The 17,258-nt window shown below is 44.7% G+C and overlaps 1 pseudogene; it reads right to left on the bottom strand.

Moving 5' to 3' along the window:
• Positions 1–15,490: 15,490 nt before the first annotated feature.
• On the bottom strand, positions 15,491–17,094 carry LOC126068253 (cellular tumor antigen p53-like; annotated as a pseudogene).
• Positions 17,095–17,258: the final 164 nt, after the last annotated feature.

The raw sequence follows: 17,258 nt of genomic DNA, 5'->3' as shown, positions 1-17,258 counted from the left end.
AAAGGACTAACGGACCACACGAACCAAAGCTTCCACTAGCCTGAGACCAGGAGAACTAGATGGTGTCTGGCTACCACTACCAACCACTCTGATTGGGATCATAATAGAAGGTCCTGGACAGAGTGGGAGAAAACTCTAGAACAAAATTCAAATTCATAAAAAAGACCAGATTTACCATTCTGATAGAGACTGGTGGAACCCCTGAAACTATGGCCCTTAGATACTCTTCAAACTTGGAACTGAACCCACTCCTGGAGATCACCTTTCCGCCAAAAAGACCGGCCCCTAAAGTGAATAACACCCTTGAGGAACCTGCTCCTCAGAACAATCAACCACACAAGACCAAAGGGGCAGCATTTTCCCCAGAACAAAATTCAGAAGGCAGGAAGGGGCAGGAAAGGTGGGCTAATGGGAACCCGGGAAGGAACTGGGGATTGAGGGGATTGCAATTTCTGTCACAAAAATAATGTGTATAAATTGATGAATGGGAAACTAATTCGCTCTGTAAAATTTTACTCAAACCACAAGAAAATGTTCAAAAGAAAAAAAAAAAAAAGACTACAGAAAACCTGAAACTGATACTCTGCTCAGTGTCTTAACTAGATGTTTTGCTCCTATGTTGTTTAAGGCAAAGCCCAGAGAATCTAAAATCAGAAAATACTATGGCAGTCCAGAGGGCTTGATCAACTCCACACCCATTGATGTTGCATCATTACTAGTCGATTATTGCCTTCTCTTTCACATTTTAAAGTTGGTACATCTAACTCTTGGATAAGACGGTCACTGACGTGAAAACGAGAAATGTGTACTTGGTTCATACAGCTTTTGACTTCAGAGACATTTTCCTAAGTAATTTAAATCTAATGATGCCTCAGACATTTGCTTCTCTTGAGACTGGGACAGTGACAGGAGAAGTACGTCTGTCATGTATTGAAAGCCCCAGGAAAAGCAGGGATTCAGGTTTTAAGTTCTTGCACCTGGTATTTCTAGCATATATTTCCTTTCCCATTTGTCTGCTTTCCTCAGACACACACTATATTGATAATGGCCACATTTAGCACAGTGATTGCAGTCCTTTAATTGAATGCAGTTGTATAATAAAACAGTAGAAGTCACATTATACTCAGGCTAGTTGCTTGATTTAGGGACCTCCAGGGAACATTCAAGAGCAGGGAGAAAGGAGGTTGCTGAGAAGGTAAATGTTTGTGGAATTCCCTTAGACCTAGTATTCAAAAAAAAAAAAAAAAAGCCTCAAAGCCTGGGGCATATTCCCTCCTTTGGGTCTGTGGTCTCCTTCTTGCTTAGTAGCTGAATCCAGGTTTTACTACAACGATTTAACCCAGGTTTACTACAACGATGCACTGAGTTTAAAGCAAACAACCAAAAAAATCAGCTTAATTTCCCAGCCTCCCCTGCACCTAGCAGTGGTCATATGACACAGTTCTGGGAAGGGGTTTGAGAGATTTTAGGCTGGGGAATTGACCCTTTTAGCTAAGGGTTGTAGCTGTGGCTCGTATCTGATTTGTAGATGTGTTTTGTTTGGCCCACAGAGATTTCTTTTTTAAAAATGGGTTAAGTTCTCATACAAATCCAGATTTCTAGATCTCTAAAAAAATCACGATGGAAGGGCTGACTCGTTAGGGGGAGAGCAAGTGGGAGTACGGAGTAAGGTGTATATAAACTTATGTGTGACAGTCTGACTTGATTTGTAAACGTTCACTTGAAGCTCAATAAAAGTTAATAAAAAAAATTACGAGATACGGCAGATCTTGCATTCTCATGTTGCAAAAATGGGCTGCAATTTAGTAATACCACAGTCCCCAACTTTTCTTACTGTCTTATCGCTGCCTGTTTCATTCGTTCGCTTTACTTGTCTCACCCTATAGGCATCTGTCTTGTAACATCTGCCTTAAACCACAGTCTCTGTCTCTCTCACTCTTTTTTCCCTTTCTCTGTTTTATGCCATGTTTTATCTGTCTATGCCTCAGCTATGGGTGACTGCTGCATCCCAAACCTTACACACTTATCAGGACTAAATTACCATACCCAAGGAGCTCTTCCTCAAAGCTGGGGCATGTGTGAGTGAATGAATGGGATTACTACTCATTAACCTTAATATTTTTAGGTAAGCTAACAAACAGTTGTCCCCAAGTTGACTCCAACTATGGCGACCCATGTGTGTTAGAGTAGAGCTGTCCTCCACAGGGTTTCCAAGGCTGTGAACTTTCAGATACAGATCACTATGCCTGTCTTCTGAGACACCTCTGGGTGGGTTCAAACTGCCAGCCTCTGCGGCTAGTGGTCCAGCTCTTAACCGTTTGTGCCACCCAGGAACTCCCATAAATAGCTATAAGAATCTATAAAGACTATGGTTTTTGCACCCTTATTAGCAGGAACTTTTTGCCAGAGGGCTGTTGCTGATACAGCTGGAGATAGCTGATGAAATTCCAGAAGGGAGCCCAGTACAAAATGAAAGAACACTGGGGCTGGGAGGGGAGAGTGGACAGCCTGGAATCTATTCATTGGTTTTCTGAAGTTTTATTTATTTATTAAGTCAATTTAAACAGTTAACATTTATTGAATGCTTACTGTGTGCTGGGCTTTTAGTTCATTTTAAACCTGTAACTTTAACAGGTTAATAAATGCACAAGTAATAGTAAGGTCATAAGAGATAAGCAAAAATACAATATGGTGATATGTAATTCTTATCCTGCCTAGTCAAACAGGAAGACAGTGTATATGATGAGGGCATTTGAAGCATGTGAAATTTTGAAAGTAATCTACTTAGCAAACACTTAAGTATTTCTTTACTACAGGAGTTAAGAAGTAGGTGTATGTTTAATGTGATCCCTCAGGATTCCTACTCTTTGGACTTCATTCAGAGGAGGGCACGTTGCTGTCTATTGATTGTGCAGTATTCTGTGGTCTGTACCCCTGTTGCCATCATGGAGAGCCCAGTTAAAGTCAATTGGAAAGAAATATACTAGCCCAGAAGATAGTCATCAGTTCTCATTTGTTTAGTGACCAGCACATGTCTCCTGAAACCAGCAAATCAAGCATGCTTTTACTTTTAAAATTCACATTGTCTTTCTTTCCAAAGATGATTTTTGTTTAAATATAAAGTGATTTTTTAATCAGTGTTATAGGCTCTGTGACTCTGCCTGGTGTTAAAGTAAGACTCTTCTGACCATGATTCTTCAGGTCTCCTCTGAACTCCCTCTATGCATGAGGTTACAGCTACACATTTGTAGATATAAGCCACCCATCTGAGTCAGCAGATTCTCCATTTCTCTGTCCTGACATTTTGTCCACATTGATTTTGTCCAGCCTGCCTGGTAAAGTATCTTGAGTAGCATGCAGTCAAGTAATTCCAACTAGTCCATCTTTGGGGACATCATGGGAAAGGAAGTCTCCATTAATTCTTTCCATTGGGATCAAACAATTCAGCCTGTAAGATGTCCCCTTTTCCATTCTTGAGCAAATCCTTTACGAGGATCAAAGATCCCACTTATTCTTTGAGTGACTTCCTCCCATTTACATGTTGAAACAATCTCCTTTTATTGGTTTCTAAGATACTTGCAAGGTGCTTTTCAAAGTCTTTCTGGTGTAGTTATTATTCTCCTCATTTATAGTTTATTGGGTGTCTTTATCCTGTTCACATAAGCTCTCTTGCCAGTCTGGGGAAAATGCCCTATTTTTTCTCTAGTAATTTATATGGCTTTAACTTTACCAGTTCTCTTTTTAGCTTCTACCCCAAAATGCTTGTTATTTTTATTTCTTGGTACAAACTTTTCATGGACAGCAGGGGAAAAAGTATATAGGATTTTCTTGTGGGTTATTGACTTTTTAAAGTACTTCCTTTCAATTATCTCCTAAGTGGGGCCTACATTGATCCTATTTTCCTTTTTAAAAATCTAGAGTGCATGAACAGGTTTCTTGGTTTTCCTCTGTTTCATGAGGATGCAGAATTCAATTATGTTTTTAATTCTTACTGAGTGGCTCACCCACAGCAATCTCTAGAGTCCATTTCTGATCCTGTCTGGAATGAAAAAAAGAAAAAAAAAATGAAAGCCCGCTCTATTTTCTGTTGTTAAGGGTTGTAGAAAACATCCTCAAATTATTAACCCCTCCCCCATCTCTCATTCTGATTGAGCAGTTGGTCATTTACTTTTGGATGATGAAAGCATTCTTTTATTAGTATCTGGACTAATCTTTTTAGCTTTTCCAATTCTTTTAACATTTTCTGTCTTATCATACCACTCAGGAAATCCATAATATACATATTTGTGCATATAGAAGTTTTAACATGAATTGTTTTAAAAATGGAAAAGCTTTTAAAAAGTTATAACAAATTGCTGCTGTGGAGTTTATTCAACAAATATATTTTGAGTGTCTACGCTATCCCAGGAAAACCCTGGTTGCATAGTGGTTAAGAGCTATGGTAGCTAAGCAAAAGGTCAGCATTTGGAATCCACCAGGTGCTCCTTGGAAACTGTATGGGGCAGTTCTACTCTGTCCTATAGGGTCACTATGAGTTGAAATGGACTGGACTGCAGTGGATTTGTTCTTCTTACTATACACCAGTTCCAGGCATGGAGGATAAGCAGGGAACAAAATCAAGGTCCATATGCTTACATTCTAGAGACAAAGAAATCATTCATGAAATGTTGATAAGAGCTCAGAAGAAAAATCCAGTGGGATAACCATTTACAGCAGCCCTTTTCTATCAGTACCATGGGAGAATTAAACACTAATGCCCTAAAGCACCTGTTACATACAATGAATTAACTTCTTGTACGCAACTAGAAGGATGTTAGCTATGTACCATCCTTGGGAGGTATGAAAAAAGTCACTGACATGGTTTTCTCTAGGGAAATTCTCTCACGGAACCCTGGTTGAGAAAGGCTTGGTTAGAGAGCACCGGTTGCTGGAGGAAATGCTTCTTTGGATCATTTGACCAGGGAAGGCCTCTCTGACAAGGACTCCTTTAAGCAAAGATCTGTTCAATGAGGGAGAGAGGGCCCTGTGCGTACATGGGGGCAGAAGATCCCATCCAGAGAGAGAGTAGTGTGTTCCTGCGACAAGAGTGGGCTTGGAGTATTTGAGGAAAAGTTAAGAAGATAGTTGTGGCTGGAGCTAAGTTATCAAGGGGCAGAGAGGTGGGGCCGAGTTACGTATGTGAGGCAAGTAGACTGAGAAACAGAAAATGAATAAGGGCCTAGATGTGCTTTATACAAATTCATATCCTCAAGTAAGCATCTCTTTGTCTCCTGTTGCCTCTGTTTATAATGATGACACCCATAAAGGAAAAACAATTTTTTTTCTAGTTTAAAATTCACAGTATTCATGCTAGTTAAATATCAGTGAAATCTGTCCTTATTTTACCCAATAGATAGAGCTACAAGTTTACAAGGCGAAAAACATTCCTCCCGTTTGGATGGTGTGAAATATATTTTTAGAAGCATCAGAGCAGGACAGAAGCTAGTTTGAAGGCTCACACATTGGGCTTCCATATTTTTGGTGTCACAAATAAAGTCACTTTAGAAAAAGATGGCTGTTGTTAGGAGAGCGTTCTCAGGGGACCTCACTAATTGAGTTAAAAACTGAGTCAAGCTCCACTGCATTACACATCATTTCATAGAAAAACTCTGTGCAACAACAGCATCCCGATGCCTTATTAAAAAAAATAATAATAATGACAGAGCTTCATAAAATCCCAGTAAACAGAACGGAGAATCTCTTGGAGTTTTTAAAAATGGGATGGCCCTCCTATATTTAGCCAGCATGGCAAACTAAACTAATATCATAGCTCTTTTACTTGAGGGCTTGCCTATGTGTAGATGCTCTCTATCAGGAGGTCCAGTCTCGACTCCCATTTAACCAATACTGACTTCAGGACTGTTACATGAGAGAGGTAACAGGAGACTCTGGGGTGAGTCCTGGGGATCTGCATTTTAACAAGTACCCCTGGTGACTCCTTACACACTTTTGGAAAAGCCTCAGAGAATAACTGTTAATGATATTCAACCAGGAATTTGCTTTTGGTAAGAGGGGCATAGTATAAGTGAAGATATCACGAGAGAGCTGGTTCGCTTGGCATGGTTTACAAAAATAATAGGTTCTTTTTGAAATATTTAGCTAATCATCTACAATGAAACTGAGTTGTGGACCTGGCTTTTCAATTTGTACCACTGAACTGTCCTTGGTGTATTTATTTCCTATGGATGATTTTTGGCCTTTCTTACGTATTCTCACATATTGTGTGGAAAATGCCCTCTGTTTTCACAGTCTTCGTGTCATTAGTGATCTGTGTTGCAGAGGTGACTTTTCCTTGTGAGAGAATGACTCCATTGATCTAGCAACTTACACAGGTGTTCTCACACATGCTGGATAGCAAATCACCTGTGGGACTTTTTAAACCTGTAGCTACACAGGTTCCACGCCTGACACCAAGCAGAACCTCTGGGTACAGGGGCCCCAAATCTACACCCTTAAAACCTTTACTGCACAGCCACACTTAAGAACCACTGGTTTAATGATAAACCCGAAATCAAACCCATTGCCGTGGAGTCGATTCCGACTCATAGCGACCCTATATGACAGAGAAGACCTGCCCCATAGGGCTTCCAAGGTTGTAATCTTCACAGAAGCAGGTCACCACATCTTCCTCCCATGATAAGCCTGATGGGTTTAAACCACTGAGTTTTGGTTAACGGTAAAGCACTTTACCACTGAGCCACCAGGACTCCTCCAGTTGGTTTAATGCTAAAACCAAGTCAAACCAAAACCATTGTCATCGGGTTGATTCCAACTCATAGCGACCATAAAAGACAGCAAAGGAAATTTTCTTTGAGACTTCAAATGTATTTTTCTCCATTGGACAGCTGTTTATTCCTGCTGTAACCAGAACTTGATTTAATGTGTTCCCAGAAACTCTGAATTTTATGCTATGTCTGCTCTGATACTGAGCAATGTGATGAACAATCTCTGAGGTTTCTAATTGGGCTTCACTTCTAGTCCTGATAAGACACACCAACAAGGACAAAGTTTTCTCTAAGTGGCAGTTTATTCCCCTTGATGAAGAGTGAGAGATAACTGCTTGAAGCAGTGTGGTGGAATATCACACCACCTGGTCTGAAAGTTTTGGAGAATTTAGCCCTTAGACTCTTGGAGCACATCAGTACAACACTGGGTAATAAGAGCTTGGCTATGCTGAACAACAAAGCTTCTAGATGCACAGTCTGTACACTAAGTTCACGTCAAGTTTGAGAGATGGCGGAGGAAATGGGCTTCTTGATGTCCTGACTCTGGAATTACAGAAGAGTATCTGGAAAATTTTTTAAGACTTCTAAGGCAGGTTAGATTACAACCACTCTAGCTGAGACTGCAAACATCAGATACCTGCATCTTTTTCCTGTACTCCAAGCTCCCTTCCTGAACTTGCCCTTGGAGTTCTATTACAGGCTGTAAATTCCACAAAGTAGGGGGCACTTTATGCCAGAGTCTGGCAGAGCTGCCGCTCAGAAACACATGCCCACTATTTTAGAACAAACAGTCCTGTCATTTCCAAGGATCATACAGTCTCCATTTCTACTTTCCACACTCCAACCCCAAGTTGGCATAGGTTGTTGACCCTTAGCCTAAGGGTGGGTGGTGCGGGAATTAAACACAGCAGAGTGGTGGAAGGTCAGGGGTTCCGATCCACCAGCTGCTCCTGGGACAAAGCAGTCTGCTTCCCTAAAGATTTACAGCCTTGGAAACCCTATGGGGCAGTTCTACTCTGTCCTGTAGGGTCTATGAGTCCAAATTGACACCATAGCAGTGGGTTTGGTTAGCGGGTTTTTGTCCCTCAGCCGGTGCCCAAACTATGAGCGTCACCAGGACACCCAGTGCTTAGTCAGTCACTGGAATGCTCTGCATCACTGGAGGAAGAGGTCTCAAGACTTGAAAATAACATGGGAAGGTGCAAAACCGACGCTTCCTGACAGATTTCCTTAAAATCTTGCTCCTCAAGGGTGGTCCTGGGACCAGGAGCAGCATCACCACCACCTGGGAGCTAGTTAGAAAGGTGGACTCTCAGGTCCCTACCCCAAACTTACTGGATCAGAATCTGCATTTTGACAAGATACCCAGGTGATGACTATTCATATTAGGATTTTAGAAACTAACAGATGTAGCAAATGATCAATCGAGCGCTTCTCAGTCCCCCGACACGGAGACTCAGTCTTTTGTGCATGCCCCGCACCCTCTCCACAGGTAGTAAAGGAGCCCCCAGGGACCTAGGAACCTGTGATGCTGAGGGCAATTTGGTGATTGGCTGCTGTGGCCACATGACCGGCGCTTGGTCTCCCGTGTGAGCGGATTGGCTGTCGCGGACGCTGACGGTCAGGGCAGGGGCGGGCCAGAGCCTGGTCAGAGGGGCGCGTGTGCACTAGAGGGGCGAAGGCGCGAGAGCGCTAGTGCGCGTGCGCGAGCGGCAGGGCTTTCTCTCGCGCCGTCGGAAGAAGCCGGAGCGCTTGTCCTGAGGTGAGCGAGGCGGTGGGGCTGCCGGTCCTATCGCGCCTTCGCCCTCCGGGTGAGCGGGATCGCAGGGCGGGGCGTGGCGGGGGTAGTCTGGGGTTAACTACCCTCAGGGAGCCTCGCTTCTGAGGTGGCCGCAGACCCAGGCTCAGCCACCCCTCGGTGCCTCGGTTTCCCTTTCCTACCCTCTTACCCGTCTCTACATCCTCCCCACCGCGGAGACGGGGCCACCGGAGAGGAGTTGCCCACCTGGCAGCGTCACCTCCGCCTTTGTTTCCCGCCCAGAGGGATGCTGGCAGGTAAAGGGCGCTGGTGGTGAGGTGGGGGCGTTCCAGGTGCGGACCCGGGCTGGGGCCCAGCAGAAGGTGGCATTAATGCAGCGGGAAAATGAGGGAAGAAATGGAGTGTCACGTTAAAGTGGCCCAGGCCTTGGGACGCGAACCTCTGAAGCCTGGGGACCCGCACTGATCCCGGGGCTGTGAGCGACGCCCAATTGCAGGCGCAGCTGTGCAGAAGCGCTCTCTGCCCCGGTGCGGGCGGGGTGGGGGCGGCGTGACCCCGGGACCGAGCCCGAGTGTCGCCCGGAGAAGCTTCTCTGCCCGCTGGACCTGCAGGCGAGCCCTGGGCCCAGGTTCCCCGCAGTTGGGCGCTCTGAGTGGGCTGAAGGGCCCAGGTTCCCCGCAGGTGGGCGCTCTGAGTGGGCTGAAGGGCCCAGGTTCCCCGCAGTCGGGCGCTCTGAGCGGGCTGAAGGGCCCAGGTTCCCCGCAGGTGGGCGCTCTGAGCGGGCTGCAGGGCCCAGGTTCCCCGCAGGTGGGCGCTCTGAGCGGGCTGCAGGGCCCAGGTTCCCCGCAGTTGGGCGCTCTGAGCGGGCTGAAGGGCCCAGGTTCCCCGCAGGTGGGCGCTCTGAGCGGGCTGAAGGGCCCAGGTTCCCCGCAGGTGGGCGCTCTGAGTAGGCTGAAGGGCCCAGAGATTGGTTACAGGGGTAAAAATGTTCTAAGCAGCTGGGCGCTGGCGGAGCAGGTCTAAATGAGACCCTTAACTGGTGACTGGTAAGTTGTGAGGAAAGAAATGCGTGCAGTGAACTGCGGACCAGGTCAGCACACTGAGATTCTTGTTCAAGAAGACAGATTTTGTGTGTGTGTTTTGGGGGGGGGGGGAGGTCGCTGTAAACTGAGGTTTTTCAGGGGCTGTTGAAGCGCGTAATTACTTGTTTTCTGCTTATTAGTGGACTGTAGGGAGAGGAACACAGGGTCTAAATTAAGCCTCTTCAGACCTCCTCAGTTCTTTGAAAAGGGTGTGTTTGAAGAAGACCATTTGGCTGGCAGAAAAGGGATGTGTGGGGAGGGAATCTCTCTTGTAAACCACACTTTGAAAAGGGGAGGTGTGTGCAGCAGTTTCGGAGCAGATTAAAACTGCAGGGTATCGCCTACCTCTCTCCTCCATTTCCGCAGACCTGCAATAGGAAGGGTATACTGTACATCCTTACAGTGAAACATAAAAGGTCCCTTCAGTTTTCCAGTGGTTAACTACTTTGTTAATTTTCCTGTATTCTGGAGTTTCAGTGTCATCGACTTAGAATTTATTCTGGCATGAGATTAACAAAGGTGTTTATTTACCTGATTCCTTGGAGACATCCTGATACCTTTTCAAAGCCCTTTTATTCCTCTTCTTGCTACAGATTGGTTTCTTTAGGAAACAGTATGATTTTCAAACATCTAAGACATACTCCAGAGATGGATTATCCAATGAGCAAGGTACACATGGGGCTACTTGTGCCTACTTACTAGTCTGTAGTCAAAATTTTACCGGTTTTTCACCACATGAAAGTGGTGATGAAACCCCCATGAAATTGTGCCCTACTGATTGGTAAGCAAACACAATTAAGCCTGTTGCACACCTCGCTTAATGTAATCCCGTGAGTACCTTGCTTACTGCTTAATCCGCCCCTGCATCCTGACAAAATGTCTACACTTGATAGGAAACCAATTAGCTTGACAAGTCACAAAAAAAAAAAAATTGAAGAGGGAGCACTTAGATTTGTTAGGGAGCAGAGAACTCTGAGGTGCATGAAAGTAAAAGAAGTTGCTGTGAAGCTCAAGGTCTCTGGGAACATAACAACTGTTCCTAGTAAAGTGAAATACAGGTTGTTAGTTAGTGGTTGGAACACAAAGCAAATTATTGGGAATAACTTAAAACTTTGCCTAAAAGTTTTAAGTTGGTATTGGTGATGGTGGGGGAAGGAATTCTGAAGGTTGAGAGAGGTGGTATAACTTGAAAAACTATATGCTTTCAGGTCTAAAGAAAAAAAAATGTCATTTTTGTCATGCAGGCCGTTCCTGGATTACGAACGAGTTCCGCTCCTAAATCTGTCTTTAACTTGAATTTGTACGTAAGTCGCAACAGTTAGGTACGGTTGGTATCTAACGTCAATTAATCAAATGTTTGTCTTAGGATGTAGTGTTCCTTTTCTATACATAAACATTAAAGAATCATTTCCAGCTACACTAAAATATCTTTAACATGATAATATGGTAATAATAACAGTGTTCTAATGCGCTTCCCAAAGTAGCGCCAGTTTATTATTACGAACCTTTGTATACACCTCAAATTTTTAATGTAAATAGGCTTTACGGGGATTGGTTTGTAACTACAGGTTGCACGTTAGTGGCACGTTTGTAACTGGGGACTGCCTGTGAAAACTACACAAAGGGCATGCAGTTCTTACGTTCAGCCTACAGAAGGGGCTTTGAAAAGGTCGAAAAATACTGATCAGTTTAAGGAAGGGAAACCAGGAAGATTGGCAGGCTTAGTTCATCTTGAGGGATGCAACATGTATCAGTGACCTATAGCACAAGGTTTTATTGTCTGAATCAATGAAAACTCGTTACCGTTACTTTCAAAACAACAAAATCATTTCCTTTCTGTTGTTTCTGTCCCTTGGGTAAGTCACCGGGAGGATGGAGAGCAAATGAAAGAAATTAGAGTCCAACCTGCATGCCTAAGGAGTAGTGTCCTTTGAGAAGGATCTGTGTCACATTGTGTACATGTAAGAGCCTTCACATTGAGAGGGGTCTGAGCACCTTCCTTAGGATGTGAGACAGAGCTAGATAGCATAGCCACAGGTCGGGGCTGGGAGTGCTATTATGCGATGCTGAAGCAGTGGGGGAAAAGGAGAGCCAGGAAATGTTGAATTCAGTGAGGCTCTTGCATTTGCAGCATTGAGGAGGCATTTCCAGGCAGAAGTGCCTCATTGTTGGCTAGCCTGGCTTTGCTTTATATGGCTTCCAGACGACCTGCCAGTCACAGTGGAGGCTCCTGTGGAGGTTATGCATCTCAGGTGGTAGCTTATGCTTATAATGTGGTCTAGAAAAGAAAGGCTCCCAAAGACAGAAATCTAGGCTGCCATTCCTGTCACCCATAAAAAAAAAAAAAAAAAAATTTTCCAGAAAGCAGATTGTGCCCTCCCTACCAGCAGGTGGCACTGCTGTCTCTGGGAATTCCTTGAGGAGATGAAATAATGGAGCTGGCAAACCAGCAGTATGTAGCATCTAGTCTAGAAGATCTTGAGAGGCTTTGTGAGATCTCAGTCAAAGAGAAGCTCAAAGAAAATAATTGTGAAAGCCAAACTTTTTCTATAAGGTTTCTAGAGCACATTACAAGCATAAGCTACAACCTGAGATGCATAACCTCCACAGGAGCCTCCATTGTGACTGGCAGGTCATCTGGAAGGTTGGATGGTTGTGGTTACTTTGCTGGTTGTGTGTGTGTAGTGGGGGAGAAGGCAGAATGTAACCTACTAATTAAGCATCATAATACAGGGTTTGAAAGCACTTTGAATAAATTGGTTAATTGAATGTGAAGTTGAAATCATAATTCAATCAAAATTCCCCATAACTTCATAGTTTCTAATTCTTTCCTTGTAAAGCTAGTCTACACACATGGGTGGGATTCTGGAAATATACATTATTGGATCAGTATCCAATAATCACATACCCTGAAGGTAGGGATGAGAGTATTAGTAAAAATACTGTTGGTTAATTAGCCACTATATTTCAGGGCTGACACAGAAGGCAGGTCAAAGTTATTCTCAAATCAGTTTCTTCTGAAACTTGAAACTTCCTAAGAAGTATGGATTTTCTTAAATTCTGTCCTTTTGAGATTTTATTCACAACCGAAAACTTGGACATTGGTTTTATTGACCTTAGGAGCCAGGGTCATTCATCCATTCTCTCTTTGGAAATAACTAGATGGCTGTTGTTTGAAATGGATTTTGTAGACATGATGTTTGAGAGAGATGGGTGCTGTTGCCAGTGATGGGGAGGTTACAGTGTATAATGAGGCCCTCAGCTTTGACCCTGACCCAGGTAGAGTACACTGCCTTTGGTGCCAGTACCCCAGCCACCTGCTTCCTCTTGCAGTTCGTATTCTATGCTCAGCTTATTGGAGGTTTATTTCTGTCTGTCTTCAAATGAACGGATGAGCTTGCTTTTATTACCAATGACAAATCCTAAAATTCTGCTGGTGCTAGCTCAACATTATTAGTCATTAAAAAAAATCAAACCCACAATGCCATACCACCTCACCCCCACTAGAATGGGTATAATTAAAAAAAAGAGGAAAAGAAGAGGTGTTGGCAAGGATGTGGAGAACTTGGAACCCTTGTTCATTGCTGGTGGGAATGCAAGATGCCATAGTCGCTGTGGAAAAGTTTGGTGGTTCCTCAGAAAAGTTAAATGTAGAACATATGACCCAGCAGTCCCAGTCCTAAGCATGTGGCCCAAAGAACTGAAAGCAGGGATGCAAACAGCAACCTGTATACCAGTGTTTATTGCAGCCCAACTCACAATAGCCCAAACTTGAAAACAAGAAAAATGTCCATTAAGAGATGAATGGATAAAGAAAATGGAATATACATAACAATGGGCTATTATTCAGCCATGAAATCCTGATACATGCTATAAGGTGGACGAACCTGGAAAACATCATGCTGAGCAAAATAAGTCAGTCACAGAGAGATACTGTTTGATCCGTCTTACATGAAATAGGCCGATTTTTTTTTTTTAGAGAGACCAGAGCTTATTAGTGATTGCCGGGGTGGGAGGGAAGAGTAAAGGGGAAGTCAGTGCTTAGGGGCCACTGAGTTTCTGTTAATGGTGGTGGGATAATTTGGAAAAGGATAGTGGTAATGGTTGTACAACATTTTCAATGTAATCAATGTCACTGAATTGTACATATAAAAATTGTTGGGGAAAAGATCCTGCTAGTACTAAATAGCAATAGTCACAGCAGCTTATTAACATTGCCTCTTTATGTGACCCCAGCTCTCTTCACTTTTCTGAACCTCAGTTTTCTCGCCTGTTCTCTGGGATTGGTGAAGTGGCAAGTGTTGCTTAAGATTCCTTCCAAGCCTGAAATTGTCTGACTACGTGATTTGTGTAGGTATTTCTGAAGCCTCTGAAAAATTCTCATTTAGAAGGCATTTTCCTACTGTGAGTGTAGGGAGTCTTAGTCATGTAGTGCTGCTATAACAAATACCACAAGTGGATGGCTTTAACAAAGAGAAGTTTATTCTCTCTCAGTCCAGTAGACTAGAAGCCCAAAGTCAGGGCGGTGGTTTCAGGGGAAGGCTTTCTTTCTCTGTGGGCCCTGAAGGAAGGTCCTTGTGATGCATCTGTCTTCCCTTGGTCTGGGAGCATCTCAGCACAGGAACCTCAGATCCAAATGTTGCGGTCTGCTCCTGGTGCTGCTTTCTTGGTGGTATGAGGTCCCCAACTCTCTGCTTCCTTCCCTTTCCTTTTTATCTCTTGAGACATAAAAGGTGGTGCAGGCCAGATCCCAGGGAAACTCCCTTTACATTGGCTCAGGGAGGTGACCTGGGAAGGGTGTTACAATCCCACCCTACCCGTCTTTAACATAAAATTACAATCACAAAATGGAGGACAATCACAGAACACTGGGAATCCTGGCCTAACCAAGTTGGTACACATAATACAATTTTGGGGTGACAATACAATCCATGACATAGGGTGAGAAGAAATTTAAAGTCTCATTAGTATTTTTTTTTTGATAGCAAATTTTATTGTAAAATAAGAAACAGGTATAAAAATGGGATATACAAAGGGGCGAGGAGAAGGGATACAGGTGAAGAATGCAAACGTGCCTTCCAGAGTGCAAAGAACTTCGACTCTGAGCATTGGGGGCAGTAAGACATGGTGGTGGGTGCAGATCCCACGGAAAAGCTGGAATCCTCCAGGGGGTGGGATGGGGCGAGGTTTCCTTTTAGGTGCTGAGGTTTACCTGGAGGCTAGACAGGACGTGGCTAGGTCAGCAGAAAAGGGACTTGGAAACTCCCTTCCCTTAAGCAGCTGCCCAGTCAATCCATCAACCAACAGGGACAGGGGGACCAGCACTCCCCAGAGGCCAAGTCCCAGATACCATGTAATCTAAGACGGTTTTAAGGCCAGCAGCCTGGTGACTTCCAGCCCTCTGGGATCTTTGAGTCCTACACACATCATTTCATTAACCTCATGTCAAACCCCACGAGGTAGGTGGTGGGTGTCAGCATTTCACAGACGTGCACATTGCTGTCAGGAGGAGTGAAACACCTTGAGATAGTTTCCCTGGCTAGTCTGCTGGTGACCTAGGCTTCCAACCCAGGTATGGCCAGTTCTATGACTGGTTTTAAAATCTAATTCTTACATGCAGGAATGCTATCCTCTCTCTCCCAAGCATTTTTTATAGTAAAAACCTTAAAATCTAAGCTGGATTGTCCCAGCTGCCCTCATGCCCCCCAAAACACCAGTGTAGGCCAACATCTTTAGTGGAGGCCCAGACCAAGGTAAGTGAAAAGTTCCTGAGTGTTTTGGAGGCACACCTGTATGAAGCAGGGGTTCAAGCATGTGAATTTCAAAATGGTAGGGAAGGAAGGCAGGGGCAGGGTGTGTAAATGGGGGACAGGAAGTGAAGGACGTCAGTCTGAGTCAGGCTGCTCTCTCTTGAACATTAGTTTTTTATGGTGGGAGGTAGATTGCCTTTTCTTAGACTTGGGAAGGCTAGATTGAGCCCTGCTCCCCTCTGGCTGCTTCCCAGCCTGGGCATCCTTCAGCTCCAAGGCCTCATTGAGCTTTAGGAACATCTTGAAACATTCATGCCCATGGATCTGAAGGGTGAAGTATTTTTCATCCAGTGGCTTCTTCTTTGGCTTCGTAGAGGAGCTGGTGCTGGTGGGCAGTGTTTGCGTAGTGATCCTCCCAGAGGGTGGCTCAGGGCAAGGCTCCCACTTGTTGTGGAAATTGTCTTCCTCTGTACATCTGTGTCTCCCAGGACAGGTACAAATATGCACCTCGAAACTGTTGTGTCCCAGCGGATTACCATTGGAGTCTTCCATTGTCATAATGGTGAGAATGGGTTCATGCGCCCCATGCAGGAGCTGTTACACATGAAGTTGAAGTGGATGGTGGTAGTCAGAACCGACCTCTGGTGGCTCCTAGGGCACCCCACACTATGTCATAGAGTGATGGTGTCCTCCAAATACTCAGCATGCAGGTTTCCTCCCACTGCATGAGGTGCTGAGGAGGGTCCAAGCAATCGCTATAGTCAGAGCGGCACTCAAGGTGGGGGCAGTGCTTCACGACCTCCATCATATGCTGACGTCTGGTAGATGGCCATGGTGTGAACACAGGTGCTGGGCGGGGGTGTTGAGGTGACCCATGGCTGCACTGGACAGGCCTTTGCCAGCTGGCAAAACAGCATGTTAAGTTCAGGGGAGTACGTGTAGGTGACGGACTTGGCTGTCCCAGAATGCAAGAAGCCCAGACAGAAACGATAGGTGCTGGGTAGGTCTTCTGAGAAGGGACAGAGGATGACAGCGTCCAGGAGGTGGCTAGTGTAGGGGCTTCTGATATTCCTTGAGCCCCAGCTTGGCTTTCTAGCCAGTCTGCAGCATCTTCTGGGAGTAGCAGATTGACTACTGCCTCCGCTGCTGGGGACAGTGAGGGGGATAGAACCAGCTTCTCAGAAAGGAGTTTCCCCAAGTATGAAAATGTCTCTTGACTCAGAGGGAGCTCAATGCTCAGATCTGACTGAGGCTCCTCCACTGCAGCTCCAGGGAAGGCAGTCTGGCTACGGAACCTCAGGGAAGTGTGTAACCTTCTTGGGAAGGACTCTCCAAGTCCAGAAAGAAGGTGCCCCCAGAGCCCAGCAGCTAGCTGTGCCCAGGATGGTGGCTTCGGGCTTTTGACTCGTTAACATTGCTTCCAGATAGTTATGCATTATCTTAGAATCACAAAGTCATAGCTAGAAAGAATTCCAGAGATGGTTTAATTCAAACTTTTCATTTTATAGACAGGAAGTTTCAATTCAGAAACTAGGTGACCTGACCAAGCTAACAGGGCTAGTTAATGGCAGAAAACAAGGGGACTAAGACTGAAGCTTGGATCTCATCTGGATCTTCCAGTTCTCAGTGCTGCCTCCCTTCACCTGCCATCAGGACATAAAACATGTTTTGTCTGCAGGGCTGGGGCCAAGCAAATTCTCTGGGTAATTCCTTAATGTAGGATTTTAAAGGCACGTCATGAATAGCGTTGGGTTTGGGGAGAAAGTCAAGGTTAGACTTCTCTTTGCAGCTCATTCTTTTCTTCCCTGACTGATCCCGAGCAGGATTTTTCTGTGCATCTTTGGGTTTTTAAAACTTTTCTGCACACCGTCTGTTTCCTGTAAGAAAAAACTTTGACCATCCC

This window comes from Elephas maximus, chromosome 27 (assembly GCF_024166365.1).
Source record: "Elephas maximus indicus isolate mEleMax1 chromosome 27, mEleMax1 primary haplotype, whole genome shotgun sequence".
In the NCBI taxonomy this organism is placed as follows: Eukaryota; Metazoa; Chordata; class Mammalia; order Proboscidea; family Elephantidae; genus Elephas; species Elephas maximus.
Note: the sequence above shows the minus strand (reverse complement) of the source record. Positions and strands in the feature narration are given on the sequence as shown.